The following is a 14701-nucleotide window of genomic DNA, read 5'->3' as shown; positions in this document are numbered from 1 at the left end:
TTTCGAACAGCAAATAAATTACTTAAATAAAAAATTAATTAATCAATATGCAATTTTAAATATATTAAAATAAAACATAACATTCATAATAAACACATAATTAATCTAAATACAAAACTTACTAAAAAATCACAATAAACAAAATAACTTTTAAAACAAAACACAAAAATAACATTAAACAAACTATATTAATACTAACAAAATATTTTTTTCTTATCATATTCTATTCTATTTAAAAATAACAAAAAAAAAGAAAAAGATACCTTTTATTTCTTCCTTCTCTCTCTATTCTCTTCTGTAATATTTTTTTTACTGAAATTTTTTTCCTTCTATCTTTTTTCTTCTCTTCTCCCTCTCTTCTTCTTCTGCAAGTTTTTTTTCACTGCTATTTGCTTCGTTTTAACACTGAGGGGTTTAAATAAGGGATTGGGGGTGTGGGTGCCGCCTCTGCCATGTCACCAACTGGTGCTGCCTCTGGAAGAGGCTTCACCAGTATTTTAATTTTTTTTTTCAAATTTTTTTCAGATTCAACTTTTTTTTTCAGTTTTCAATTTTTTCAGCTTTTTTTTTTTACTGTAGATGTCAGCTGGCAGGGTGGTCACGCCATTGCCATAGCTGGCACCACCCTGCCCATACCATTTCCGTCAATAATTTGGCCTTAGTACCATTTTGGTATTTTTTTAATTATTTTATATTATATTGGTAAAAAAACCCAGTGAAATGACAACAAAACAGTGGAAAATAACAACAACAAAACAATAGATTTTTTATCTGGGCCGGGTCTAGGCCAAAAAACCTTACTCGGGGCTCAACCAATTTTCTAAATGGGCATTAATTTTTTTGCCCAAACTTATTTTTTGAGCTTATATTTTTACCCAAATCCTTTTACTTTTCGGATGGGCATTTTGGCCAAATCGGGTAATCTGACCCATGGACATGTCTAATTTAATTTACCCCCATAATTATTCAACTATTCAAAATTATCATTTAGGCTACCTTGCCATTAACTTGTCCCGTTAACTCAACTTTTCTCAAATATATCATTATTATCAAATTGTTAATAAATTGTTATTTTGGTCATCAATTATAAAAAGTTGCAAAATAATCATTGGTGTTATAAAAAGTTACAAAATAAACCATAGACCCCGAACCTGAACCTTGAACTCAAACTCAAACTTCGAACTCAAACCTTGAACCTTGACCTTTAAACTAATATGCCAAGTTCAGGGTTTTGGTTAATTTTTTTTTACCAAAATTATGTATCAATAAGGTGGAAATTTTTTTTTAAAACATCGTTACATAATTGGAAAGGGATACGGGATAACATAATGCTCTTGTTTCATACAATCCTTTCTCCAAAGTATAAAAGTGTTAAAAAAATAGAAAAATTTCAATGCATTAATAGGAGGAAATTCAAAGTAAAAAGGGTCATTAAAATTATCAAAAGATAAAAGTGACATTTTAAAAAAAATTATGTTTCTCTTTTTCTCATTTTCCCCCAAATTAAGGTATAAAAAATTGAGAGAAAATAAGAGGAAGCAAGGGATTCTCAACTTCATTAACTTTCTCTACTATGTAAAAAATAGGTTATCCAAACAAGTAAGGGCATAGCCAGTGAGCTGGCAGGAGCCCTCGGACTTTCTTAAAATGGAAAAACTTTTATTTAGGCATTTTAAATTAATAAAGATAAAATTATACTTTGGTCTCTTGAAAAATTATAAAAATTTGATTTAGTCCTTTTAAAAATTATAAAGATACTTGCTATTCAAATGGTGAAATTACATTTTTATCATTGTAAAAATAAAAATTAAATTTCAGCTCCCTAAAAAAATTTCTGCCTTTGCCCCTGCGAACAAGGGAAAAATTCTTTCCATTGAGTTACTTAACTTTCCTTCCCCTTACCTCAATCCAAACATAGTGTTAGTCATTAACATTATTCATATTTGTATTTTGATTATTTCTCCATTAAATTATTAAGAATGCAAATGTTATCATTCCTTATTCACATGATAATAAATATAACTCTTTCTTATTTACAAATTCTATAAATTTGATCTTAATTCTAAAAAAATTAACAAATTTAGCTCTCAAATTTTCACATTTTATCAATTTAATTTTTATTTTTAAAAAAATTAAAAAAACTTATACTAGATCTAAATAAAAATTTTAAGAAAATAAAAATTGATGCAAATCACTCCAAGAAAAACAATAGCTTGATATTTTTTCCTTGTCGACCCTTAAGTGCATCTTTAATTACATGAAACCATTTTTACTAGTTAGAATAAAAAATTGGAGAAATCGAAAATCCAACCAAATTATGGTGTTTAGATAATTTGGTTTACAAGTTAAATAATTATAATTACTCGCATTAAACTTAAGCAATTTTTATTTTATTTAATTTACAATTATTTTTAATTTTTTATGATGTAAAAATAAATAATTTATATTGAAAATGACTTTAAAATTATATATAACAAATTATTTTCAAAAAATTATATATATAAGAGTTAGTGGAATATTAAATTTAAAAAAAATAAATTAATCAAAAATTGAAAATAACATTATTAAAACAAACAATTACAAACCTGAAACCTTTGTATGGAAACTTCTATCAAAGTAAAGCAATCAACTTTTTAAAAGTGAGGCAATCATAATCTTTCCTCGAAATTTTTTAAATTTTAAATTTGGTTAAAATATGCTATATAAGTAACTTTTTATATATTCAAAAATTAAAATTTTTTATATTTAAAAATTTAAGTTTAATTTTTAATTTCAACTAAAATTTCTTTTAAATTTATTGGGAGTAATATTTTAAAATAAAAAATAATATCCACTTAGTAGTCATATAATAAAAAAAGACATCGTAATGAATAATTAGACTTATATTTTTAAATTTAAAAAGTAAAGGTATTAAATTATCTGAAATAAAAATAGGAGGTTAAATTCAAAATTTACAAATACTACCGACAAGTTAAGCAAAAATTTGTACATTGATAAATTAACCCATGCCGTTTCATATTTTTTAAAAGTGTTACGAGTACAATACAACCAAAGTATATATATATCTAAGTAACCACACAGTATCAAATTATTAGTAGAAATGAATTATTCGAGTAATTGTAAAGAAAATTAAACTTATTATAATATAAACAGACTAAAAATTAATACAATCCAAATGAAGTGAATAAAACTCAGATAATGAAACTAGAGAGCGACACGTATAAAAAATCATACTTGTGTAAAAGAAGGTTAGGACTTATGGTATTCGGATTGCAGTAAAAGGCGGAAAGGAACCCAAGGTAAAGTAGCACACCTTTTCCCTTGGTTGGTTAACTTCTTTTTCTTTTAAAATTGCAAAATGTCTTTTTTATCCTATTAATATTTTATAAATTATTTTATAAAAATGATATAATTAAAAATGATCATTATAGTCAAACATTTCCTCTACTTTCCATAGTTTAACTAAATAAGGGTCGTAAATATTACTTTACTTTCTAATTTTAATTATTCAAACAAAAAAAATTTACTCAAACATAGAATTAAAAAATTATTTCTTAGAGAGTATTTGGTATGATGGAAGATGATTAATTTCCTGAGGATTTAATTGGTGGGAGAGTAACTCCCATTTTGGTATGCTAAATATTATAAACTTTCCGAAAAATGTTACTTTCCTTCAACCATGAGAATGTGTTGGTGGGAAAGTAATTTTTTCTTGTAGGTGGAAAGTTAAAATTTATTTTTGAGACAAAACCACCCTTTTTTATTATTTATTTATTTTCATTATTTTTACGCAATATTTTTCACCATAAAATCATAAAAAAATTATTTAACTTTTTCTTACATACTATTGAATCAAATTATAAAGTATATACTAATTTAATACATATTATATATTTAAATTTTATTTTCAACTTAATCATGATAAAAGAGATAAATTTATAGATTTATTTTCTTTTAAAATATATTAATCAGTATTATTGAAAATAAGTAAATAAAATTATTTATTTATTAATAATAAACTAACCTTTGTTAATAATAAATATCATTGAAAATATTAAAAATACTTAAATTTATATTTTATTTGGTGGAGTATTTTTTAAAAGGCAACACATTGTTAGCAAAGTGATTAATAAATCAAACACATTAATGTAACTTTCTCAAAAAAGAAAAACAAAATTTGGTAAAAAAAAGTACATCATAAAGCAAAAACCAATAATCAATTAAAGCTTAGTCCGACATTGGCACAACACGATCAACAATCAACAAGCTTTGAATTGCAATTATGCTTTTTATCATCAATTGATGTTACATTCAATATTTCATACTATCATTGATTGGTGTGTGTTCAAGCATCTATTCACATCAATTTCACATACACAATTAATTTCATGCAAACTAAAAACAATTTTGCAAGTACATCATCAACATGTGAAATAAAGAGCCTAGCTCGGCTGACACATGCAATTAGGTTTGCAAGTAGGGTTCGTACATAGGGGCTCGCACACCAACTCATGTTGGGGTTCGCATACCAATCATACAGGGTTCACTTATTATAGTATGTAGGGTTCGCATGTAACATCCTGATTTTGGGCCCAGTCAAAATAGTGGTTTCGAGACCACGAATCTGACGTAGTAAATCTTGTTTTTATTATATTTTCATGGTCTACAGTTTCACGGAGGTCTCGAAACCATTGTTTTGACTGGGCCCAAAATCGGGATGTTACATCACATATTTAACCTACAGGGTTCACATACTTCAGTATGCAAGGTTTGCGTATATAAACATATAGGTTCGCATGTAACAACATTTAGGGTTCACAAGCAATATAGGGTTCACATATTAAATCCTATATGGTTCAATATATGGATTCACATATATAACAATTTATATAAGGTTTTACATGCATGGGCTCGTGTACAGAGGTTCGCCTACACGGGTTCGCGCATATGGGTTCACATGCATTAGGGTTCGCATATAAGTATGCTTACACTACATGTAGGGTTCGCAAAAATATCCTAAGGGTTCATATATCAATTCCTATAAGGCTTTGCATATGAGTTCGCAATAAGGGGTTCGCCTATAAGGATTAGCATACAAAGGAGTTTGCCTATTGAGTTTTACATGCAAAAGGGTTCACACATACAAGGAGTTCTCTAAAGGAATTCACCTATATGGTCTCGCGTACAAGGGATTACACATACATGGGGTTCTCCTAGGGTGCTTTCCTATACAAGTCCTTTACTTTCTACTACCTCAATTATACATAAAGATTTAAGTTTAGATCCCATACATGATGTTAAGACACAAAAACCTTAATTTGGGTGAAGATATTAATGATCTACTCGAAAGGAGAGGGGCAATTTTGAAAACTTTGAATTCTTTTGCTTGAAGATTGTTTTGGTAATGGTGGAGAAAAAGATGAACTTGGGAGTTTCTTTTTGAAAAATTTGCTAGATAAAAATTCTAGGGTTTGAAAAGATTTTTTTATTTATAAACTTATTTTTCCCTAATTGAAATAGGTTTTAGAAATTTATGTAGAATTTAGACTATTTTAAATAAGGGCTAAATTAAAAAAATAGTTTTAGGCTGGGTATTTTGAAAATTTGGCACTTTTATAGGGTAAAAGTAAGAAAATAAAATATTTTGACTGAATGGTGCACAAGGGGTTTCAAACCTAAAACCTATGGGTAAGTTAAGACTTTACCACTGAACCAACAAAATCATTCTTACTAATTCTTTAACAAAAATAATTTTTAAGGCATTCTAAGTTCTCTTACTCCATACTTAAAAAAGTAAAAATCTAAATTTTATTCCTATTTCTTCTAGGCTTATTTTTGAGATGTGACAATTACGGTCCTTCCAAACCAATCAGGAAATTATTGAGAAAACTATGTCGTTGTTACCATAGTTTCCTAAATTCAGCATGTTCCATAAAAACCACTCCTTGAAAGAAGATTGAAAAAAAATACCCTGCACTCGCCTTGGAACTTCTGGTAACCATCCTGATTTAAAGAATGTGCAATCCCGAATGACATGTAAACGTGTTTCTAGAACACAACTACATCTAGGACAACCACCATCGCTTGTCATGTGTCTCCTCACTCGTTTTCTATTAGTCAATAGTTTATCATGCCATAAAAGCCATAAAAAACCCGAACCCTCTAAGATGTCTTCACTTTCTAAACTGTCTTTCAAACATCAGAACCATCCCTATTGTCGAAGTGAAACATGTTCCTATAAGTTTCAACAGCGAAAAATACATCTTTCCTCATCCATTTTTATGCCAAGCAATCTTGACCTGCATTAGGAAAAGGAGGTAAGATAGGTGCAATTTGTGTGATAATTTGATCCAATACAAGACATCTCAAACGACACCCATCCTAACTTCCACTTTTTGTAACAAAATCACATACTCGTAAGGTATCATTCAGTTGTCCAAAACCTTCATAAAGCAATCGAAGTGGCCCTACTTGCCGAACCTACACATCATTCTAAAATTTACAAGATAACCATTCCCAATAGACCAGTAAACATTAGCTATAACTTCATGCCATACCTTCATCAACGATCTCCAAAGAAATAGATAGTTACTTCTGGAAGTAGAATTTGGCAGCAATCATTGTATACTATATTTGTTTCTCAACACTTTAACCCACAAAGCATCTGTTTTAGATAAAATTTGAAAACCAAAATTTAAAAGGAAAATTTTATTTTGGTCAGCTAAACTCCTTAATCCCAATCCTCCAACATCAATAGGATTGAAAAAAATCATCCCAAGATGCTAAAACTAGCTTTCTAGAATTAGAACTAGATCCCTAAAGGAATTTTTTGGCAATTTGTTCAATCTCCCTGCATACAGAAACAAGAATAAGAACCGTATACATAAAGTAGTTAGAAATAGCCAAAAGAACTACTTTTACCAATGTTAAACGACCTACCAGTGAAAGCCTTATCGCCTCCCATCCTAACAACTTTTTTCTTATTTTATCCACTATGAAAGCAAAGGTACTTGTTGTAACTCTATTATGGAATAGTGACATTCCAAGATAGATACCCATATCCTCCACACAGGAAAACCCCACATCATTACAAATAGCCTTAACCAGATCTTTAGGCGTATTAAAAGAGAAAAAGACTTGTGATTTACTTTTGTTCACCTTTTGACTCAAGAAGTAGCAAAAAGTGTCCAAAATACTATTAGCAACATCCACTTGAACTCTACTAGCCTCACAGAACAAAATAAGATCATCTGTAAAAAATACGTGAGATAAGGTCGGGCCACTCTCTGATAGAAGACGTGGTTTCCAAACACCATATTCAAATGACTCTCTAATTAGATGCCCAAATCTTTCCATGCAAATAAAGAACAGATAAAAGATAGCGGATTGCCTTATCTTAATCTACGAGTAAGCCAAAAAGAATCTATAATAGCACTATTCCAAAGAACATGAAAAGTTGATGTAGACACACAATTCAAAATCACAGTGACTATTAATGAAGGAAAATCGACCTCCAATAGGGAATCTTTTAAAAAGTCCCACTTGATTCTATCATATGCCTTCTCTAGATCAATTTTCAACATCATCCCATACTTAGTACCTCGAAAACCTTTCATCAAATGTACCACTTATTGCACAATCACTATATTATCAGTTATATATCTGCCTGGAATAAAGCTTGCTTGATTGGACTAGAAAGTTTCACTATTAAAGACCTCAATCTATTAACTAAAGTCTTCATGATAATTTTATACATCACCATGCATAAGCTTATAGGTCTGAACTAAGAAACCCTTTCAAAATTTTGAGACTTGAGTAACAAAACTAGCAAAGTCCTGTTACGTTTAGGATCCAGATCTTGCCTTGTCAACACTTTCTTAACAAGATAACAAACTGACGACCTAACAACATCCCATTGAGGCTAAAACAATTTTTCCTAAAAACCATCCACTCCAGGGGCTTTTAATGGAGCCATACCAAAAACCGTCTTCTTACTTCATAATTAGAAATCGTCAATAATAAATTACCCAACTCATCAGAAGAGATTTGGGGAAATTTACCATGACATGAAAAGTCACCAGTAACCGAAGAGTCCATAGTGTAAAGATATTTATAAAAATCCACAACATGATTATTCAACACCTCATCATTGAAACACCAATCATATTCAATAATAAGACTCTCAATTCTATTTTTTCTCCGCCTAGTCAATGTTCAACTATGACAATAGCTCGTGTTTCTGTCACCATTCATAAGCCACATAGATCGAGAATTCTAGAACCACAATAACTCCTCGTACTTTAGAACTTCCTTAATTTCCTGAAAAAGTGTCAATTCCCGATATCGGAGTCCAGAAGAACTTCTCCACTCCAAAATTCTTTGTAGCTGACTTAACTCAGAAATCAATTTTCATTTACGCACAAAAATATTTCCATAAACCCGTTTATTCCACTCATGAACTACTTCCTGAAAATGCTATAAATTTATACTAATATCGCCTTTATTATTCCAACTTTCTCAAAATTTTAATTAATAATTTCACAATATACCAAATATTGTAATGTTATATCCTATTACCATGATAATGTGCCAATCCCACCAATAAAGTGGATGACATGGGAGTTTTAAGGTTGTAATGAAGCCCAAGTTACGACAAAGCAAAGATTTAGTCCAAAACGATGAAACTATACAAAGAAACGCAAATGGACCATTTGGCATCCATTAAAGATGGAGGAGAAGACTCATACTAGCAAAAATATTAATTTTGGAAAAAGAAATTATATGATCCCTATGATTACAATTAGGCAAGACCCCCGAAAGTTTGGTCGATAATGTGATTAATACCTAAATTTTGAAATTTTTCATTTTAAGTTACTAACAAAATACAAAGGCTGAAGGTAATCCTAATCAATAATTAGTATTTTAATAGTAATTTTTATTTATCGCTGTACTTAAAACAAATAATCGAAAGAGAGCGAAAATAAAGCCATTTTTTGCTTAAAGATGCGTTAGTGACTGCGTCCTGTTCGTTTCCATCTCTTCTCTTTTACTCTCAGGTCAGTCTCCTTCAATTAATTAAATGTTTTGGATTGAACAAAGTTCTGTATTGGTTGTTAAATTTAATTTGGGTCAGTCTGTTTTTATTTTAGCATATACTTTATAAGATTTTAAATACTGGGCAAGTATTATTTCCTTTTCTTTTTCTCTTTTTGAACTAATGCATTTTTCAGTTTTTCTAATAAAGAAATTCTTTTTAAAATTAAATGAAGAAAACAAATACATTTTTTGGGTATATTTGGGAATTGCTAAAACATGAGTTGATTTATGTACCCAACTGTCAATGAAAAACCTGGTTTCCATGAGTTCACCTGAGTTTGGTGTAGAATATGATGAATGGTATCCCTGTTTGTTGAATCAATTATATTTCTAAGTTCCCAGAATAACATATAATCAAGGTTGGGATACTTGTTTCTAATGAATTGATTTAGATTTTTTTTCCTTTTTTGGAGAAATAAATTGATTTAGATTTGATTATATCTGTTGGCTAGTTTTCTTATATAAGTAATTCTTCAAGATTATTGGTTTCATGTCTTATAGCATCTATCTTGATCTTTGTAATTAAACCTTAAGATATTATAGTTCTCACATTTATGATATTAATTCTATTTTCTTTTTACTATTTTTATCCAGGATTAAGCCTGAACAATATGAAGTTCAAAAAAGGGAACTTGGTGGAGGTGTTAAGAAGAGAACATGATCCATACGGCTCCTAGTTTACTAGTAATATAATTTTAGCAGATGGTGACAACTATATTGTTAGGTAAAAACTGCTCATGGACCACGAAGCAAAATGATTCGTAGAGAAGGTGCGAGGGATGGATGTTAGACCCCTGCCTCTAAGTGTAAATGGTAAGCGTTGGGTAGTTGGGGATATAGTTAAGGTGTTTGATACTCAGTGTTGGAGGGTTGCAAAGGTCGCAAAAGTGTTAAACAACAGCAGCCGATTTGTCATTAAGTTCTTTGGGTCCATACAACTTAAGGAATTTCATGCATCAAGTTTAAGGATTAGGCAGGCTTAGCATGACAACATGTGGATAGTAATAAGGAAGGTAGATGTCTTACATCATCATGCTTTTTCCTATATTCTTGTCTAAATGTGTATACTTGATTCTTGCTTGCGGTTTATCTTTACTATTATTTCTTATAATAATCATAGTAGTTCTTAAGATTTGGTATTATGAGAGAGTTTAAAGAAAAAAACTTCATATGATAAGTCCTAACTAATGTGTTGAACCAACCAGAATATCTAAACCAGACTACATACATTGCAGGTTGCTGAGAATTTTACACCAAAAACTCCATACCGAGCTGGTGGCTTGCGTTTTAGGACTTCATTGCATTTTAGCATTACCATGCAATCTAAAGTAAGGTATAAAGAGGGAGAATATAATAATGGTGAGGCTCATAATATCACCAAGCTGCTGCCTGTGAGAGCAAAGAGTAAAGGCTATGCCCATAAATATGAAGAATACAACATGGGGAAACCTCTCTATATTCTAGAGGCTGTGATGGAAAGAGAACTCTTCCTTCGTATAAGCAGATAGATATTTCTTGCTCACATGTAGCGGTTGATGAAAACTTCATTAAGCAATCAACTAACAGGAATAGCAGAATGGAAGGAAAATTTCCTCGCTGTTTATATGATTCTTCTAGGCCTATTTGGTCTACTGAAGATAATGATCAATGCTCTGTTGCTAGCTGTAGTTTTAACGGTGACTGTGTCATCCCATTCTCTCATAAATTGTTGGACAACGCACCTGATAATTTCGATGCTGAGTCAGCTTTCCCTTCTTTGTGTGGCAAAAGAGACTTGCCCTTGCCTTCTGTGAACAAAGTATACTATATCCATGAACTAGAGCTTTGTGCTTACAAGTCAACAATGGAGGCATTGTTTGCTTCAGGTCCTTTATCTTGGGAGCAGGAAACCCTGTTTACAAATCTCTGCCTCAGCCGTAAGATTTCAGATGAGGAACACCTATTCCAGCTGAGACACCTTTTGTCTGCTCAAGTTCTTTGATCTTGTATCTGTATCTTGCCTATGGAACTGCTCAACCATTGACAGTTTAGATATGTGAGAGCTATTGCATCTAAATCTCATACAGGCAGAGCTTAACCTTAATGGGCCAATAATGGGAACTCATGCCTGTTAAAGATTGATTTGACTGAATAACTTGAATGTCATTTTGCTTTGGTAATATCAGTTGTATGTGGAAATAACTTTCTCCAATTCTTAGTTCCTGTTAATTCATCGCCATGTCTCATTCTCTGATGCATTCTTAACTTTGAAATGATTGCATGAACATGGGTTGAAATTGTGCACATTAATACCATGGATTTTCATTTCATGAATAGATATCAGGATTACTGTCCTGAAACAAGTTCATAGAATCAGGTAATATATGGAACAACTTCGAGAAGAGGCTAAACAAAGAGAAGAATAATCTGTTTGGAAGCTCATATCTGCAAGAGATGCATCTGATATACAAATTTCATCTGAATCAGAAAAGTAAATTATAGAATTTAATCTGAGCCATCCATAACTTTTTGGTATTGCCCATTGTTGATTGAAACATTTGTTAACATAAACAACTCAGCTGTAACATTTTAACATGTCTTGGGAACAAATGTTAGATTGCCTAAAATCAGAGAATCTGGCATCTGCAACCTTTGGCATCTTGGGGCCCTTCAAACCATCTATCCCAAGATGGGTTTATAGGACCATTTGTTCTGTGATCAGAATAAACCTACGAATTAGAAGGAAATGCAACTTTATCTACAACAAAAGTTACAAGAACAAAACAAGTTGTAATTATAATGGGAGTAGTGGATCAGGTCTTCTCTCCATGATAAGCAGCAACCTGAGAAGGAAACAAGAGATAGATATTAATTCCAATCAAACTGGTTAGCATACAACTTTTTGTGTGGTAAAATGATAACCATTTAGATCCCAACATCCTATCCTTCCCCTACCTACTTGTGCAACTTCCTTGGAAAGAAAATTATTATACTTACTCCTCAGACAATGTTGATACATTGTTAGTTCTCTCAAGCTCTTCCATCTATTCCTGGGAAAAATGAAAAATACATGAAAGAATAAGACATACTAAACTGTAATGTGTTACCTTTTCAGCCCACAGCAAATTTTTGAGTCACTAAAGTTTGACATTGCTCAAAGTAAGACATGTCAATTAGAAATCATCATCTGCCTAAGAAAGCAGTAAAGATGTGCAAAAATGAGACACGACAAAAGCTAAATTTATGAGCCTATGATCAGCAACTTTATACTAATTAGGCTAGTCTATGGGGTGCTAATGTACAAGATAATATAAGGCAAATTGAGGCACTCTATATAGGTTTTATTACGTGGTGCAAGTGCATAACATTGCTAAAAGCATGACCAATCAAAGTGACGGTTAGCAAGATCAGCAAGTCAAAGTCAAAGTCGAATAATAATTCCAAAAGCTCTTAGTCATGACAGGATTCATCCAGCCCTTTTTACACTGAATATCACCTTAATTCTTCAAATACGGGAAGCAATCAAGACCAAAAAAGTTCAGAATTCAGATTATGGCGTTTTAAGAACTAAAGGTTATCTCGTTAGGTAAAAAAGGAAAAAAAAAAGTTTAGCACATCCCATATAGAGCGACCATAACATGACTGATCTGGAACTTTATCCCGCCTCCAATAGGGACTTCCTAAACATCAGTATAACCTGATGAAAAGAGCATATCTGCAACATCCCTAGCAAATTTTTGCAAATCCAAGAATTACTATTTTGCAAAAAAAATTACAGTATTCCAGTACAACATCTAAAATTTTTATCAGAAGCCTATTAAATTAGACCTCACGTAAGTGGTAAGAAAACTATTAACCACTCATGATACTAACTGCTAGGTAGGATACTTGAATTCCACAATTATAGTAGTGAGAGTTTTGTATGGAGCCGAGGTCTTTCACCCTGGAAGCTAGTTTTTAGGGCGTGGTTCTAAATTGCAAAGCCAACCTATAGGGTTGCTTGGATTCTAGTGGATGGTTGACTTAAATACCGCATTAAATTTATAGTATTTTATAGGAAGTTTATTTGGACTTTTGACTCTCCTATCGAAAGCTAGCTTTTGGATGTGGTTGTCTTGTGTTCCCAACCCAATGTTAAGATCTACCATGAATACTTTCCTCCTCAACTCAAGCATAAAGAGCTTGGCTTCCAACTAAAACTATTACCCAAATAATACCATTCAACAAAATTTCAGTTGGATATGAGAATTATAGAAAAAAAAGTTTACAAGAGGCAGCAAAATCTAGAAATAAGAGGAAAAAAAGGAAAAAAGAGGGAGAAGGAAAGCAAAAATAGAAACATGAAAAATAAAAAGAAAAGGCTAACCTCGAGGAACTTGGATTCTTGTTTGACACACTTAAGTTCAGCAAGAATTCGATGCTTGCCTCTGGTATCAGTTGCAGAACCGGATAGTTGTTGTTCATCCGCCGACGACATCGTTTCTGACCTATTACTACTTTCGCCTGCCCTGCCTGGCTTCAAAGATCCAAAAATTCAATGCGGCTTGCTCATTCTAAAACGACAGCGAATCATTCCAGTTACTTTTTAGAATTTTGAATTTTTTTCACAGCATACAGTCAAAAGGCAACCAACTCTTTTAAAAACCTGCAGATCTGAAGTTATTACAAAGCTTTGATCTTTTATTTATTTTCCTTTCTATTTACTCACTCCGAAACGACTTATTTCTTCCTCACTGTTTTCTTCGAAAGCTGTTCTGCTTTTGCTAGTTTCCTAAAAAATAAACACACACAAAAATAAAATAATAATATTTGTAAACAATGGACAACCTTTTTTTCCTTTCCTTTCCTAATTCCTAATCAACCCATTTTGATAATCTTGTGGCATTTAATATCTAATGTCCCGAACTTGAAGTAGACTAATAATTGAAATTATTTTATGAGAAAAAGTGGAGAAATTGTAGCAGGCGGCCAGTGGCGTAACATCCTGATTTTGAGCTTAGTTGGAACAGTAGTTTCGGGACCACAAATTCGATGAAAAAAATTTTATTTTTATTATATTTTTATGGTCTACGATTTTATGGGATAATTTCGTGAAAATTTCGTTCAAAAATTTTGACGTTTAGGCACTCAATTTAGTCAAAAGGACTAAATTGTGAAAGGTTGCAAAATGTGTGTTCTAGTTCACAAAGGTACTAAGTACTTGTGAGTAATGGGTTTTTAAATTGGAAATCCTTAAATGGTAAATAGCCTATTTTGTAATTAGTGGACAAAAATGGACATGGCATGGTATGTTTTTATTTATTTTTCATTAAGGGTATTTTAGTAATTTGGCAAATAAAGCCAAAATAACTAAGAAAAAGATGTCATCTTCTTTATTTTTCTCATGTTATAACCGTATATGGAGATGGAAGACATGGCTATGGTTTGTAAAACTTCCAAGCTTGATTATTAAGAAAATCGAGATTCAGGCTAAAATCGAGAAAATATCAAGTAGTGGACTTAAATGGTAAAAATGACCATTCTCGTATACGAGGTAAGTTCATATGATTTTTAATAATGCAATGTGTATTTTAATGTTATTGCTTTGATAGTATATGAGATGTAAGTTTATATGTAAATAATATAT

At 31.4% G+C, this 14701-nt stretch overlaps 2 long non-coding RNA genes across 3 annotated transcripts; one reads left to right on the top strand and one right to left on the bottom strand.

The window, feature by feature from the left end:
* Positions 1-8873: 8873 nt before the first annotated feature.
* On the top strand, positions 8874-11287 carry LOC107922781 (uncharacterized). Of its 2 annotated transcripts, none has more exons than XR_001691420.2 (3): positions 8874-9056; positions 9691-10109; positions 10332-11287. It is a non-coding gene; the product is annotated as an uncharacterized lncRNA (long non-coding RNA). The 2 variants fall into 2 exon arrangements; XR_001691422.2 differs by lacking the exon at positions 8874-9056 and adding an exon at positions 9271-9455.
* A 284-nt stretch (positions 11288-11571) lies between these two features.
* Positions 11572-13983, bottom strand: LOC107922780 (uncharacterized). The gene is made up of 3 exons (XR_001691419.2): positions 13442-13983; positions 12073-12125; positions 11572-11918 (listed from the first exon to the last, which is right to left on the bottom strand). It is a non-coding gene; the product is annotated as an uncharacterized lncRNA (long non-coding RNA).
* Between the last annotated feature and the right edge of the window lie 718 nt (positions 13984-14701).

Source organism: Gossypium hirsutum, chromosome A11 (assembly GCF_007990345.1).
Source record: "Gossypium hirsutum isolate 1008001.06 chromosome A11, Gossypium_hirsutum_v2.1, whole genome shotgun sequence".
In the NCBI taxonomy this organism is placed as follows: domain Eukaryota; kingdom Viridiplantae; phylum Streptophyta; class Magnoliopsida; order Malvales; family Malvaceae; genus Gossypium; species Gossypium hirsutum.
The sequence above is the reverse complement of the archived record's forward strand: the minus strand, read 5'-3'. Positions and strand labels throughout refer to the sequence as shown.